The sequence below is a fragment of the Geospiza fortis genome, unplaced genomic scaffold (genome assembly GCF_000277835.1).
Source record: "Geospiza fortis unplaced genomic scaffold, GeoFor_1.0 scaffold128, whole genome shotgun sequence".
Lineage (NCBI taxonomy): Eukaryota > Metazoa > Chordata > Aves > Passeriformes > Thraupidae > Geospiza > Geospiza fortis.
This window is the reverse complement of record NW_005054420.1, coordinates 1415041-1429158: the sequence shown is the minus strand read 5'-3', so window position 1 is coordinate 1429158 and position 14118 is coordinate 1415041. Positions and strand designations below refer to the sequence as shown.

The following is a 14118-nucleotide window of genomic DNA, read 5'->3' as shown; positions in this document are numbered from 1 at the left end:
GTGCCAGAGCCCAGGATTTATTGGCAGAGAGGATGCAGAGGAGCACAAGAGTGAGCTGTTAGCTTTTGTGTAATGTCTAATTGAAAACTCCACCACAGCCCTGCAATTTAGGAGATTTATTGTGCACAGAGTCAAAAAAGTTGTGGACAAAGCATTACTAAAGCAGGACCACAAGGGGGATAAATGTCCACGAGTGGGGACGATCCAAAGGGCAGCAGTGGCTGCAGAGGTTCAGGGAGCTCAGCACCTTCCCAAACACCAGAGGAGTGTTCATCCTCTACAACACTGGAGTTCTTGCTCAAGTCTGTACTTATTTATTAATTTAAAAACTAATACAAATTATATTTAATCCCAAGTGACTCACATCCATCTTCAATCAGAATTCAAGATACTTCCAAACAAAAATAAAAGTTCATCTTTCTTTGGGGAAGTGTCCTGGCTTAAACTTCATTTAAACCTCCACATTTGCAATGGGCTCAACTCAATTTTGTTAGTTTTAGAAGGAAACAAAGCCTTGATTTCTTTTTTTTTTATAATTCCAGTGCAATATTCTGCCCTCCAGCAAGTCAAGGCAGTCTTTCCATGATCCCTGTGCTCCTTCCAACACCATTTCCTATTCTTATAAATATTTAGGTATTTTCCTTAAAAATACATTTCTTTCAGAAGCTCTGCAGTGAAGTGAAAACAGACAAAACTGGCTGGTCTGGAAATTCCTCAAGAATTAGTGATTTTTGAGGATTGAATGTTTTGAGCAGTTTTCCAGTTGGATGATAAAATAATGAACACAGAGACATCTCCCCTCAAAACAGATTCCATCCATAGCTGAAGGTATTGGAGAAATAAATAAATGAAGGGGGGAAAAGCTTTTAAATAAATTCTGGGGAATTCAGAGTTCCCCAAACCACCTTCTCAGTGGTCTGAAGGAAAACCCCTGAGCTCCAAGCTGCAGCTTCCCAGACCCACAGCTCCCTGTCCCTGAGCCAAAAATCACATTTACCACAGGCTGAGCCCGCAATGATCAAAGGTCCTGGAGCCAAATTGCCCAAATGTCAGTGCCCCTGTCAATCTGGGCAGCCCCAGCAGAGCAGGGAACTTTGCAGAGCTCTGCTCAGCCATGCACTGAACGAGAACATCTGCCCAAAGCGAGCCAGCACCAGGAAATAAACCTGGCTGCACAAACTGGGGACAAGGGAGAGCAAAGAGATCCATTCAGCAGAAAGCCAAGGCCCGGAGTGGACGTGGCTGTTATGCAAAGGAACCGAAATCTCCACAAAACAGGAGAGAAAATGTTAATTCTTCCAGGAAAATGTAACTATCTCTCAAGTCTGCAAAAGACAGCTGTGACTCGTGCCACAATCTGGAGTGTCAGTGACAGGAATTACAACTCCAGCAGTTATACACTCATTTTTAATCATCAAAAAGAGATTTCAGTCATCTCCTCGCGAGTCCCACTGCTGTTAACTTGTCCCATCACAGCCTGACTCTGTTTTCTGTGGCTTCTCAATTATTTCTGCTCTTCTTCCCAAGCCCAAGCTGCAAATCTGCATTCTGCAGGGTGTGCCAGCTCAGTACGTGCTCTGAACACAAATATTTTCAACTTCATGGGAGTTACCTGACCCCTCAGAGCCCCCATAAGCACAAAAATACCTGTGCAGGTGCTGCTCAATTTGAATGTATTTGTGGGGTGGGGATATTTGTTTTATCATCCAACTGGAAAACTGCTCAAAGCATTCAGTCCTCAAACCCTGCAGGAGCCCTGTGCTGGTCAGCAGGAGCCACCTCAGACACCCCACACTAAAGCTCTGGAACCCCTTTGGACCAGACTGATACAATCAATAAACGTGGTGATGGGCCTGGCTGATTGGGAATGGAATAATGAAATGAAATTAAATGAAATTAAATGCAAATTCATTGAGGATAGAAAGTCCTGGAAGATTTGGCTGCCGTGGGAGGTGCCAAACGCCCTCCATGGCTTTCCTTTAAGGGTTTTCCTTCAGTCACCTTGGTTTGGGCAGAGATTAAACTTCTCCTGACTGCCATGCCCATCACTGAAGTGTTTTACAGGCCTTGACTTTTCTCTGCCTTTTTTTATAACCCAGAGTGTGGCTTCCCCACAGAGCCACACAGTCCTGTGTGGCCCGAGCCCATAAATCTTCATTATGAAGATATTCAACTACAAGCACCTTGCAGGGAGAAAAAAGCCTTATTGCCACTGACAGAAAGGATGGCTGGCAGAGCATGATTTAAGGTAATGAGCACAATTAAGAGCCACAATTAGACAACAGAATATTAAAGGAGAAACATTAACACGTGGCAAATAAATACATGGCTGCAGCAGAGCTGATGCTCCTGAGTCACAGGCTGAGTGGCTCCTACAAAGTCTGCCATGGAGAATAACCTGGGCAAAGTCCCTTTGGGCGAGGCAGCATCTTTGTAAAGGATGAACAGATTCCACCTCTCTGAGGAGGGACCTTGTCACCATCACATTCTCTGAAAAATCTCTTTGCCCAGGATCTTCTCCTGGGAAGTTGAGAAGCCTCAGAGGAAAAGAAAAACAATTCTTATCTCATTTGTTTCTCCTGTGTTGTGCTCATGTGGAATGTGTTTGGGGATTGTTTACCCACAGGTGATTGTTTCATTGGATTCTGCTGTGAATTATTTTGACTCATTGGCCAATCAGGGCCAAGCTGTGTCAGGGCTCTGGAGAGAGTCAGGAGTTTTCATCATTATCTTTTTAGCCTTCTGTAAGTGTCCTTTCTGTATTCTTTAGTGTAGTTTAGTATCGTATTCTTTAATATAATATAGTATCATAAAATAATGAATTAGCCTTCTGAGCACATGGAGTCAGAGTCATCATTCCTCCCTGCCACGGGGCACCCCACAAATACACCAGGACCTGGTGGCACTGAGAGCCCAGGGGTGCCTGAGGAACAAAAAGAGAAATGCAAGATGTGTTCAACCCAGGAGAGCTCTGGGCTGGGAGGGAGGAGACACAAAACGTGCTGGGAACAGCCCTGGGACAGCCCTGGAGCCTGAGCCAGGCTTAGCTGATCCCTGGGCTGGAGCTGAGCAGAGTCTGGCCCAGGTGGGAACAGGAGACCCCAGAGGAGGAAATGACCCTGTTCTGAAGGCTTTGGTGAAGGTGCTGGTTTGCTCCTGTTCCACAGCTCTTTGGGACACTGCAAGAGCTCTTCTCTCCTGCATTTCCCCTTTCCAGCCTCACCAAGGCCATGATTCCAGCCAGGAGCTCCTGCAGACCCCACACATCCCCAGAGAGACCCACCCTAAACACAGCAAACCTTTCCTCACCAGCACAAACCCCACAGACAGCCCCAGGCCAGCAGCAGCAACCAGCAGCGGGGAGATTCTCCTGAATCCAACGGGAACATTCCCCTCAAACCCCAGGGATCCAACTGGAATATTCCCCTCAAACCCCAGGAATCCCATGGGAATATTCCTCTCAAGCCCCAGGAATCCCATTGGAACATTCCCCTCAAACCCCAGAAATCCCATGGGAATATTCCCCTCAAATCCCAGAAATCCCATGGGAATATTCTCCTCAAACCCCAGGAATCCCATGGGAATGCTCCTCTCAAGCCCCAGGAACCCAACTCCAGAGTGGCTCCGTTTTACTGCTGGGTGTGGGACACAGAGCCCTGCCTGGAGCTAAGTGAAAGATGCTGTTCAACAACAGGAATTCCTGTTAAACACCAGGAGCTCAGAAGTAAAAGAGCAGCAAACCAAGCGTGCTTCAGGTAGAATTTGCAATTAAAGAAGTTCAATCCTATTACACATCATTTTTCCAACAGGCAGAACACAAAGAGCTCAGTTCTCGATCTCGTGTATGATTTTGCACGTCTTTGCTCAAAACAGATGAATTTCAGTGCATACAAGGATTGCATGGATGATCAAGGAGTGGGAACAGAGGTGGAGATTAAAACAAAATTGCTTATTTAGCCTGGGAAATTAGCTGGGTTTGGTGGCAGTAAATAAATAAGGAAGAGGGAAGAAACAGTTCTACTGTAGGGCAAAGTTGCACAAGGGAAAAGTGAACTGCCTGACAACCAAGGGTGACAAATCAAGGTTTCTAACAATAACAAAAATTAAGTTCTGGAGTAAACTTCCAGCTCCAGGGAGAAGGAAGGGGGTGAAGATGTTCCGTGGTCAGGGGCTCCATCTGCTACCCCCTTGCTTCACTCCTGCGCTGTTGCTGGCTGCACCCACAGGCTCTCTGCAGATCTGGAGGCTCATTATTATTATTAATAATAACAATAATGGCAGCCTTTTAGTGCCTCCCCTTGAATTCCCTGTTTGCTCCTGGAGTTTGGTGCAGACAGACCCAAAACCCCAGCCCAGCCAGGCAGGTGAAATGCCAGAACAGCCTCCTGACTCAAAAGGCTTTGATAAATTGTCCTTATCAGGAAAAGCCCCAGCCCTACAGGGCAGGGATCAGACCCAGAGCCCCAGGCAGGAGCAGGGGTTGCTCACACTGTGGGCGCAGTCCAGCAAATTCTGATGCTGCTGCAGCAGCCCCTGGCCAGGAGCCCTGCCCTCCTCAAAACCCACCTTTGCACACTGGTTAATTAAAATAAAAGTCACTGAGACAAGGCTCTGAGTCAGCCAGGGCACAGAGATAAAACTTTATAGAAAGACATCAAAGACATTGCTACCTCTTCTGTTTAGACAGCAAACCACCACAACAGAGCTCTCCAAAGAGAAAAAAAATGCATTCTACTACGGTAAAATAGATTGAAAACACACAAATAAACCTACCTGCTTGTTATCTTCACTCTGCTCACACCTCCTGCTCATCCCAGCAGCCTCCAGAGGCCCAGAAAAGGCTTTTTGTGCCCTCGGGGTGCTGGTGAGAGCCCTCCTCACCCCAGAGAGAGCCCAAAGCACAGCTGAGCATCCCTGGGCTGCCCTGCCCCAGGTGAGCAGAGCCCAGCCCCACCCTCAGCCCCCGATTTGGCACCCACAGCTGCAGAATAATGGTGCTAAAGGCAGGAGCAGGTCAGGGGTGGTAAAGCAGCAAACCAGTCAGCTCCATCACAGGGATGCAGAACACACAGGGAAAGGGTGCCCTGCAGGACTCCTGTGCTCAGAGGCAAAAATAGAATAATATTTTATTTACAAAAGAGCCAAAAACCAGCTGTGCTGGAAGAAGTCATAAAGGGAGCAGAGCTGAACGTTAAAAATGAGAAACCCTCCCTTCTGCTTGGGGGATGAATGAAGGGTCTCTGCAGTCCCCAGCAGAGACGTTTCCCACACAGGCAGGACACGCTGTCCCTCAGCCCTGTGAGCACTCAGACACCCCATAAACCTCTCCAGTCCCAGAGCCACGGGCTGCAAGTGCCCCTGCTGCTGCTTTTTAAAGCCAGCAAATACTGACTGAGCTCCAGGCTGCTTTCAGGTGTGACAAAGCAGAGATGCAAACCAGAAATTTGTGTGGCTTCATGTTAATCAAGCTGGGCATAAACCAGAGAGTTTTCTTACCTGGGCACATAAAAAAACCCACTGAATTCACATTTATCTCTGTGCTTCATGTGAGATATTTGCTTTACTGCCTTCCCCTCCTTTCCTGCTCCAACTGCAGCATCCCATGGTTTGATTACAGCTAAAATTTTTGTTTGCAACTGACTTTTTCAAAGCCCCACAGAAATCCTCCCTGCACAACAGCAGAAAAATTCTGGGGTTCACTGGGGTTTTTTCTGCATTACAGGAATGGAAATTCAAACGTTCAGGACAATCCTGCAGATATGCTTTTTGGCTGCTGGGGGTTAACCCGGAGCTCTGACAGGTATTTCCACAGGCTGGGAAATGCTGTGGTGGGAACTGAGCCTGAATTCCCAGGTGCTCCTGGCTCATCTGCAGCACTCCCAGAGATCTCTCAATTGACACCTTGAAAAATGATGATGATCTGCTACAAGTTGGCTTAATTAATGGAAGTGTGCAGCCCCTCCTCCCCCCCATTAAACACCTGATGTGCAGAGTCACTAACTGGATAATTGCAGTGGGAGAGCAGGGACACGAGGCAGAGGGCAGGAAAACACAGGAGAGAGATTTTAGCTTCAAAATTCAGTAATCCATAGCAGAGAGCCCTGGGTGAACTGAACACCTAAACCCCATTTTTGCTGTGCCCAACAAACAAGCATTTAAATAGAATTTTTCTATAGAAGAGAGCAATATTCTGCAATCTCACTTCAGTGGCTCCCCAGCTCCAGAGGGCAGGGCTGGGTGGGATATTGGGAATTAGGAATTGTTCCCTGGGAGGGTGGGGAGGGGCTGGAATTGCCAGAGCAGCTGGGGCTGCCCCTGGATCCCTGGCAGTGCCCAAGGCCAGGCTGGACATTGGGGCTTGGAGCACCTGGGACAGTGGGAGGTGTCCCTGCCATGGCAGGGGTGGCGCTGGGTGGGATTTAGGGTCCCTCCCCGCCCAACCCAACCCATGCCATGGTTCTGTGACACCAAGGGCTCACTGTGGAACTCCATGGATATTTTTTCCTCTTTTTCCCAGATGGGCTGAACTGGGATTTCTAATCATGCTCAGAAACACCAAATTCTGGGGATATCCCAGCAGATCCCTCATCAGGGATCCAGGGCCTTGTGATCCCCCTGAAGCCTTCCCGTTGACAGAGTCCCAGTTCCCCTCCCAGGAGGCAAAGGTGTCACTGTTACATTTTCTGAAAAATCCTCTTTGCCCAGGATTCTTCTCCTGGGAAGCTGAGAAGCATCAGAGAGAAATGACAACAATAATTATCTGATTGCTTCTCCTGTGTTTGCTGCTTTGGAATGTGTTTGGAGATTGTTTACCAACTGGTCATTGTTTCATTGGTTTCATGTGAATTGTTTTGACTTAATCACCAGTCATGGTCCAGTTGAGTTGGGACTCTGAGGAGTCACGAGCTTTCATGATCATTGAAAATACCATTATAAACTTACAAAATATTATAAAATTATAAAATATTATTATTATAAAATATCATTATTAACTATCATGATCATTCTTGTTAAGCCTTCTGATGATATAATATGATATGATATATGATATATAATATGATATGATATGATATGATATGATATGATATGATATGATATGATACCTTTCTGTATTCTTTAGTATAGTAATATAATATAATATAATATAATATAATATAATATAATATAATATAATAGCCTTCTGAGAACACGAAGTCAGATTCCTTCAATTCCTTCCAATGCTGGGGCTGCTCATGGTGCTGTGCAGGCACAGGTGAGGCTGCTCAGGACAGGTGAGGCTGTTCAGGCACAGGTGAGGCTGTTCAGGACAGGTGAGGCTGCTCAGGACAGGTGGGGCTGCTCACGGTGCTGTGTGAGCAGATCTCCCCTCCCAGCAGTGATTTATTAACCCCGGTCATGCCCCACCCGCGGAGCCAAAGGAGGTGATTGCTGTGCCCAAAGCCCTCAGGCTCCCCTGTTCTCCGGCCAGCTCAGCCCTCAGCAGCCCCTGCAGGGCAGTTGGATCCCGAGCTCGCAGCTGCTCAGGCTGACGGGCAGTGGAACAGATGATTCCTGGCCCAGGAGAGCCCATCCATCCCGAACCTGCTGCTGCAGGAGCAGCCACTGCTGGCTCAGGCTCCAGCAGCAGCTCTCCCTGTGCTTGTAGAACACGAATTACAGCAAAAAATCATCTTTAGAGCCGGGCTTGGTGCTGTGTACAGCTAATTTATCAGTGCTCCTAACGCTCACATCACTCCTTGTGCTCTTCCCAGCTCTGGAACATCTTGATATGCCTGCAGTGAATATGAAATCCTGTCTTCTAGATAACCTGCATTTATTTGAATTCCTGTGTCTCTTTTGTCTGGCGCCTTTCCCAAACAAACAGATAAAACACGGATGTGTCAGGGAATCAGATCCCAGCAGCAGGATGTGCTCAGGAAACGCCTGATGTGTGATTGCCCATCCCAGCACCCTCCCTGTGCCAGCTGTGTGCATCCCTCCCCGTGCCTGCATCCCTCCCCGTGCCTGACAGGAGCAGGCAAACGCCTCCCAGGGGAGCAGAGCTGCCAGCTGAAGGTGCAGCACTGTCAGCAGCCTGGGGCTGCTCTCATTTGGTGCCTCTTGGCAGGGCTGGAGCGAGGGAAATGAGAGGCAATCACAGCATGAGAGCCTTTGCTACAACGAGGGATCATTTCCCTGCTCCAGGAGCTCCAGAACTGAGCCTGAAACCTGGCCTGAGTGAGCCTGAGAGCTGGCACAGCAACCTCCCTGCTCCTGCAGGAGGGATGCTGCCCTGGCCAGCTTAACCCCTGTGCTGGCCGTGGGTAGAGAGATGGAGGATGCCAATTCCAGCACAATCCCAGCACAATTCCAGCACAATCCCATTCCAATGCCATCTTAGTGCCATCCAATCCCATCCCCATCCCATCCCAATCCCAGCACGATCCCAATGCCATCCCAATTCCAGCACAATCCCATCCCAATTCCAATGCCATCCAATCCCAGCACAATCCCTGCCCAATCCCATCCCAGTCCCATCCCAATCCCAGCACAATCCTATCCCAATCCAGAAAAATCCCATCCCAATCCAATCCCAATCCCAATCCCATCCCAATCCCATCCCAATCCCATCCCCATCCCAGGGAATGCTGCAGAGCAGCTGCAGGCAGCAGGGGCTGAGCTCTCCCCAGCAGCCCCAGCCCCTGGCTCAGGGGGCTCTCAGCCCCACCCAGCCCTGCCCAGCCCCCTCAGGCTGCCCCCCAAATCAAGCCCTGAATCCCCCGGGGATGTGACGTGCATTTCCCGGAGCTGGGCAGGCTCAGGGGCCAGGCTGAGCTGAGTGCTGTGCCCGGAGGGCAGGAGCAGAGCCCAGCTCACCCCGTGTTTGCTCAGGCACTGCAGCCCCGAGCTCTGCTCGCACCCCTGGGCTCACCCTGTGTGTGTGTGTGTGGCACAGGCTCAGCACAGCCCAGCCCTGCCTGGGCACCCCAGGGCACCTTCCTGCCTGGCACTCTCCACTCAGAATAATTAGACATAAGGAGCTTTTTTCCCCTTTTTTTGGAGAACATCATTCGCTGCTTGATGAGCTGTGCTCATCACTCTAGAGGCCATAAACAGGGGAGGTGCTGAAATCTGGCAGAATGAAGGAAATAGGTGTAAAACACAGGGAAATGAGAGCATGTTACATAAGATAAAAATTAGGAGGGTTCTAAGAAGATAGAGAGGGCCTTTTTTGCCAAGTGGGGCTGTATTAACAACTAAGGCCTCTATCTTATTCAGATTAACTAGAATAAATAATATCTTGGTCTCTATTTTATTCAGATTTACCATAATAAATAATATCCTGGTGTGCTGATATCTCAGATGCTGGAAACACATCCCAACACATCATTGCACTCCCATTTTGTCTTTCTCACAATGGAATAGAATCCCAGACTGGTTTGGGTTGGAAATGACCTTAAATCCCATCCCATCCCACCCCTGCCATGGCAGGGACACCTCCCACTGCCCCAGGTGCTCCAGCCCCAGTGTCCAGCCTGGCCTTGGGCACTGCCAGGGATCTGGGGCACCCATCCTGTGCCAGGGCTGCCCACCCTCATGATAAAGATTTGTTCCTAATATCCCATCCAAACCTTCCCTCTGTCAGTTTGAAGCCATTCCCCCTTTGTCTTGTCAAAATGTTTTCTTCTCTCCAATGAATTACCAGAGAGATTTTGTTTCATATCTGGTGGGTTTAATGATGTTTAGGTGAGCAGCAGTTGACCAAAGGCAAACTGAGCAACAGATGCAGAAAACAAAAGTGAAAGAGCATTTGGAATACACTGAACTTTCAGGAAAACAGTCTGTGGCAGCTTTTAAATGTTATAGAACCATGTGGGATCATTTGGATCAGCTGCTGGTGGGGTTGGAACCTCCCACCAGTGAAGGAGCCAAGGGTGGCACTGCTGTGGAAATTCCTGATGTGCTCTCCTGGTGGTTCATTCCTTCATTTACAGTGTGAAGCCCATCCTGGGGATCTGTGTGACAGAGGAGCAGCAAGCTGGTTCTAATAATGTGATTTTCTGCAGCTGTTTTGAATCTGAGGTCCTGAGAGGTGCATTGTGTTGGAACAGGTCACCCAGAGCTGATCAATACTGCTCAGCTGCCAGGCTCCTGGGGAACACAGCACTTGACTTACCCAAGCCTTGCTCCTCCTGGGGGCTTTTGCTCTCTGCTGCTTTTCAGGAGGACAAGAAGATCAAAAAGGTAGGCAAGGATTTATTTTCATGTTAAATTCAAATACACCTGGTGCAAAAGCCAGCGCACAAAGGGCAGCCTTGGCTCAGAGAGAAGAGCAGACAGCAGACTCTGCACTGGTACAAGCAGAGCTTCTGCTACCTTGATTTGCATTTATCAATTAAAGCTCTTTGTATAATTAAGTTTTAGTTCCTTGTTAAACTCCAACCTGTTTGTTTCTGCTTTTATTATTCCTGCTATGCATTGAGCTGGGGCTGGACACAGCTCCGGGGTGATGGTCCCCAGTCACTGCAGGGATGCAGCAGAGAGCAGAGTGTGGGACAGGGCAGCACATCCTGCCCTGCCAGCTCTCCTCACCAGCATTCACTGCCCAGGGCCTTTGCTCTTCCACCCCTGCAGAAAAGTCCTTTCCCCAGTGCCCTGCCCGAGCTCCCCCAGGCACTTTGCCCTCCTCTGGGCAGTTGTAGTGCCTGTGCCCCCTGCAGCTCCTGCCCAGCTCACTGTCCTGCGCTGGCAGCAGCAGGGCCTGGCACCAGGACTGTAACCAGTGCTGTCCAGGAAAACAGAACCAAACAATTTATAAAACATTATTTGGCAGATTGCTCTGCTCTCCTTGCCCTCTTTCCAGCAGGTGAATTAGTAACTTTTTTTTTTCCAAAATATGGTTTTATAACAGAATCCCAGGATGGTTTGGGGAGGAAAGGACATTGAGGCCCATCCAGCCCACCCCAGGCACCTCCCACTGTATGAACCCCAAATCTCATTGCAGAGCATCAGGATGTGCAGGGAGGAGAATTCCCAGCCCTTCCCAAGCCCTGGGTGCTGACACAGAGCAGGATTTGGCTGCACCCCGCAGCGGATCCCTGTGGAGTCCAGCCAAGGGAGCAGCAGGGAGGCAGCTCCTGCTTTGGCTTTCATTCTGATTTTCGCTCACATAGGCAGGAATGATGGTTATTAATAGAAGAAATTAAGTAACCCAGTGTTCCCAATTATGTTCAGGGCGGGCAGGAAAGTGGAGGCGCCAGGACAACTGCTCCCTCCAGCTGAGTCAGGCAGATCTCACTCAGCAGGGTGTTATGCAAGGAGCCTTTCGTAGAATTGGGGAATATCCTAAAGGGAAGGGACCCCAGGGATCAGAACCCAACACCCCACAATGCCACCCTGCCCTGTCCAAGCACTCCTGGAGCTCTGGCAGGTGTGGAGCTGTCAGCACCCTCCTGTGCAGTCAATGAGAATTCATTACCTGGGGTCCCACTCTCCCTTTGCTCCTGGGGTTGCCTTTCCCCCCAGATCCCCATCTACACTGAAATCACACTTCCCTCCTGCTGCTTGCGGGAAGACGTGTCAGGAAGTGTTTTACTTGGAAACACTCAGAGAACATCTTGGAAAAGCAGAAAACAGAAGGAAAAGCCTGCTCTTGCCAAGAGATTTTCCTTTTCCATCCCGCTGCAGAGTGACACCCCCAGCCCTGGCAGATGAGAGAGGAACTCTGGGGCTTGCACAGCCTGAGTGCCACAGCAGCTCCTGGCTGTGGGATCTGGACAGAAACACCTTCCCTGCTCTAAATCTTTAACATCAGATTAAAAATAAAAACCAAACATTCATTTTTAAAGGATTTCTTAAAAATAAAAGATAAAATCAAACCGCTTTCAATTGCTGAAACCAACAGCCAGCTTCAGATCCCTTCCCCCTGGACTGCAGGAATTTCATATAAATACTGCAAAAGAAGATTTGTTACTACCCCTCATCACTCAGTGCCTGCAAGTTTATTCCAAATCCCAAAATCCATTGGAATGGGAGCTGGGTCCTGCAGGAGAGCAGCAGGGCACTATCCCCACCTCCAGGAACCAGGCTGGGGCTGCCTTCCCCTCCTGGAGCAGGGGCTAAAACCCCAGAATGGTTTGGGCTGGAAGGGAAGAGAAGGGTCTAAAACTCCAGAATGGTTTGGGTTCAAAAGGAGCAGCAGGGTCTAAAATCCCAGATGAGTTTAAGCTGAAAGGGAGCAGCAGGGTCTAAAATTCCAGATGAATTTGGGCTGGAAGGGAGCAGCAGGGTCTAAAATCCCAGAACGGTTTGGGTTCAAAGGGAGCAGCAGGGTCTAAAATCCCAGATGAGTTTGGGCTGGAAGGACCCTTCAATCCCATCTCACTCCAACCCCATGGGCACATTCCTATCTCCCAGAGAGGACTGGAATGGAGACGTTTCACTCCTTTCTCAGGCAGCCCTGCAGCACTTTTCAAGCACAACTTCAGGTGATGTTGCTGCTGTCACATGAGAACCAGCTTGAACTTCTTTTGCCTCTTAGGCAGAATAATGGGTGCCTACAAATGGCAAAGGAAACAGAGCCAGGGGGAGAGGGGAAGGGAGGGATGTGGGAGCTGGGAGAACAGCAAGACAGCATTAATTACACACAGCCTGACAGGTGGAGGAGAAAATTCTACACTGCTCAAAAGGTAAAGAATTAAGAGATGATGGAAAGCGAGGAAAAGTGGTAATTTCTTTGAGCTGTTTAAAGAGTTTACCAAGCTCCTACTGGAACTCTGCCTGTCAGAAAGAGATGGAAAACAATCCAGGACAAGAGGGAAATCTAGAAAATGCACAGATGTGGGATTCAGGAGAACTGGAGCAGATAAAAGGGGAAAAATAAGAGTGTGAAGGGCACTTGAAACTATTTTAGGTGTTAAAATTAGCTGGAAATCCTTGAGAATCCAAGGAAAAGGTCCCCACAGCTGGAAATACTCTGGCCCTCACCTGTCAGGGAGGGAGAAGGTACAAAAAACACCAGTGAAAACTTCAACCCAATATTTCCATTTAAAAATCCAACAGGCACAAACCAATGTTGTTTGTGGGGAAGGGCTGATGTGAAAACGTCCTGAACTGGCAGAACACAAAGCTGAAAAATTCTTCCATTCCAAAATAGAAAGAAAGTTAAAATTCAAACCTGATACAGATCAAAGTGCCTTGAAATACCCAGCAAATGGAACCTATTGCTTGCAGGAAAAGCAGCAATAAAGAAGCAAAACCACTCACCTCAGTTTGGGCAGGGAGAGCTTCTGAAAACAATTTCACTGAGATGCTCCTGAGGGAAAGCAGGAGAATATGGATTATTGAATTGGATATTCAATTTATTAAAACAAGACAAGAACACATCGTGGTGTTACCTTTGGCTGTGAAAGGCAGGAATGAGGACAGGGCCAGATCCAGAGGAGCAGCTCCCAGACACGCTCGCAGTTCTTGTGAGGGACAGGAGGGAGCTCCGTGCAGCCCCTCCTGCCATTCGAAGCTTTTGCATCAACAGTGAAACGTCAAGGGCCAAAAGAAAGGGTGTGGAACGTGAGGTGGGTAAATAAAAAACCTCCACAGGGAGTGAGCAGGGAACCACACAAGGTTTGGGTTGGGAGGGACCTTAAATCCCACACAGTGCCACAGCAGGGACACCCCCACTGTCCCAGGTGCTCCCAGCTGTCACAGACATATTTTCTGAATAAAATCCTTTGCTAAGAGGTTTTCTCCTGAGAAGCCTCAGAGGAAAAGAAAAACAATAATGACCTGCTGCTGTGGGATGCAGCAGGTGCCTCTGTGATTGGCCCCTGTGGGCTGTTTTACTTGGTGACCAACGACAGCCACCTGTGTCAAGGCTGTGAGCAGTCACAAGATTTTATCATTCCGTGCCTTCCTTTGCTAGCTTTCTGATGATCATCCTTCCTTCTATTCGTTAGTGTAGTTTTAATATATCATTTTCTTTTAATATAATATATATCATAAAATACCAAATCAGCCTTCTGAAACATGGAGTCAGGATTCTCATCTCTTCCCTCGTCCTGGGACCCCTGAGAACAGCACCACACCCAGCCCCAGTGCCCATCCTGGCCTTGGGCACTGCCAGGGACCCAGGGGCAGCCC

The 14118-nt window shown here is 48.6% G+C and overlaps 1 long non-coding RNA gene across 1 annotated transcript; it reads right to left on the bottom strand.

Annotated features, from left to right (window-relative positions):
- Positions 1 to 9713: 9713 nt before the first annotated feature.
- LOC115948521 lies at positions 9714 to 13479 on the bottom strand. The gene is made up of 3 exons (XR_004082340.1): positions 13377 to 13479; positions 13246 to 13294; positions 9714 to 9995 (listed from the first exon to the last, which is right to left on the bottom strand). It is a non-coding gene; the product is annotated as an uncharacterized LOC115948521 (long non-coding RNA).
- Between the last annotated feature and the right edge of the window lie 639 nt (positions 13480 to 14118).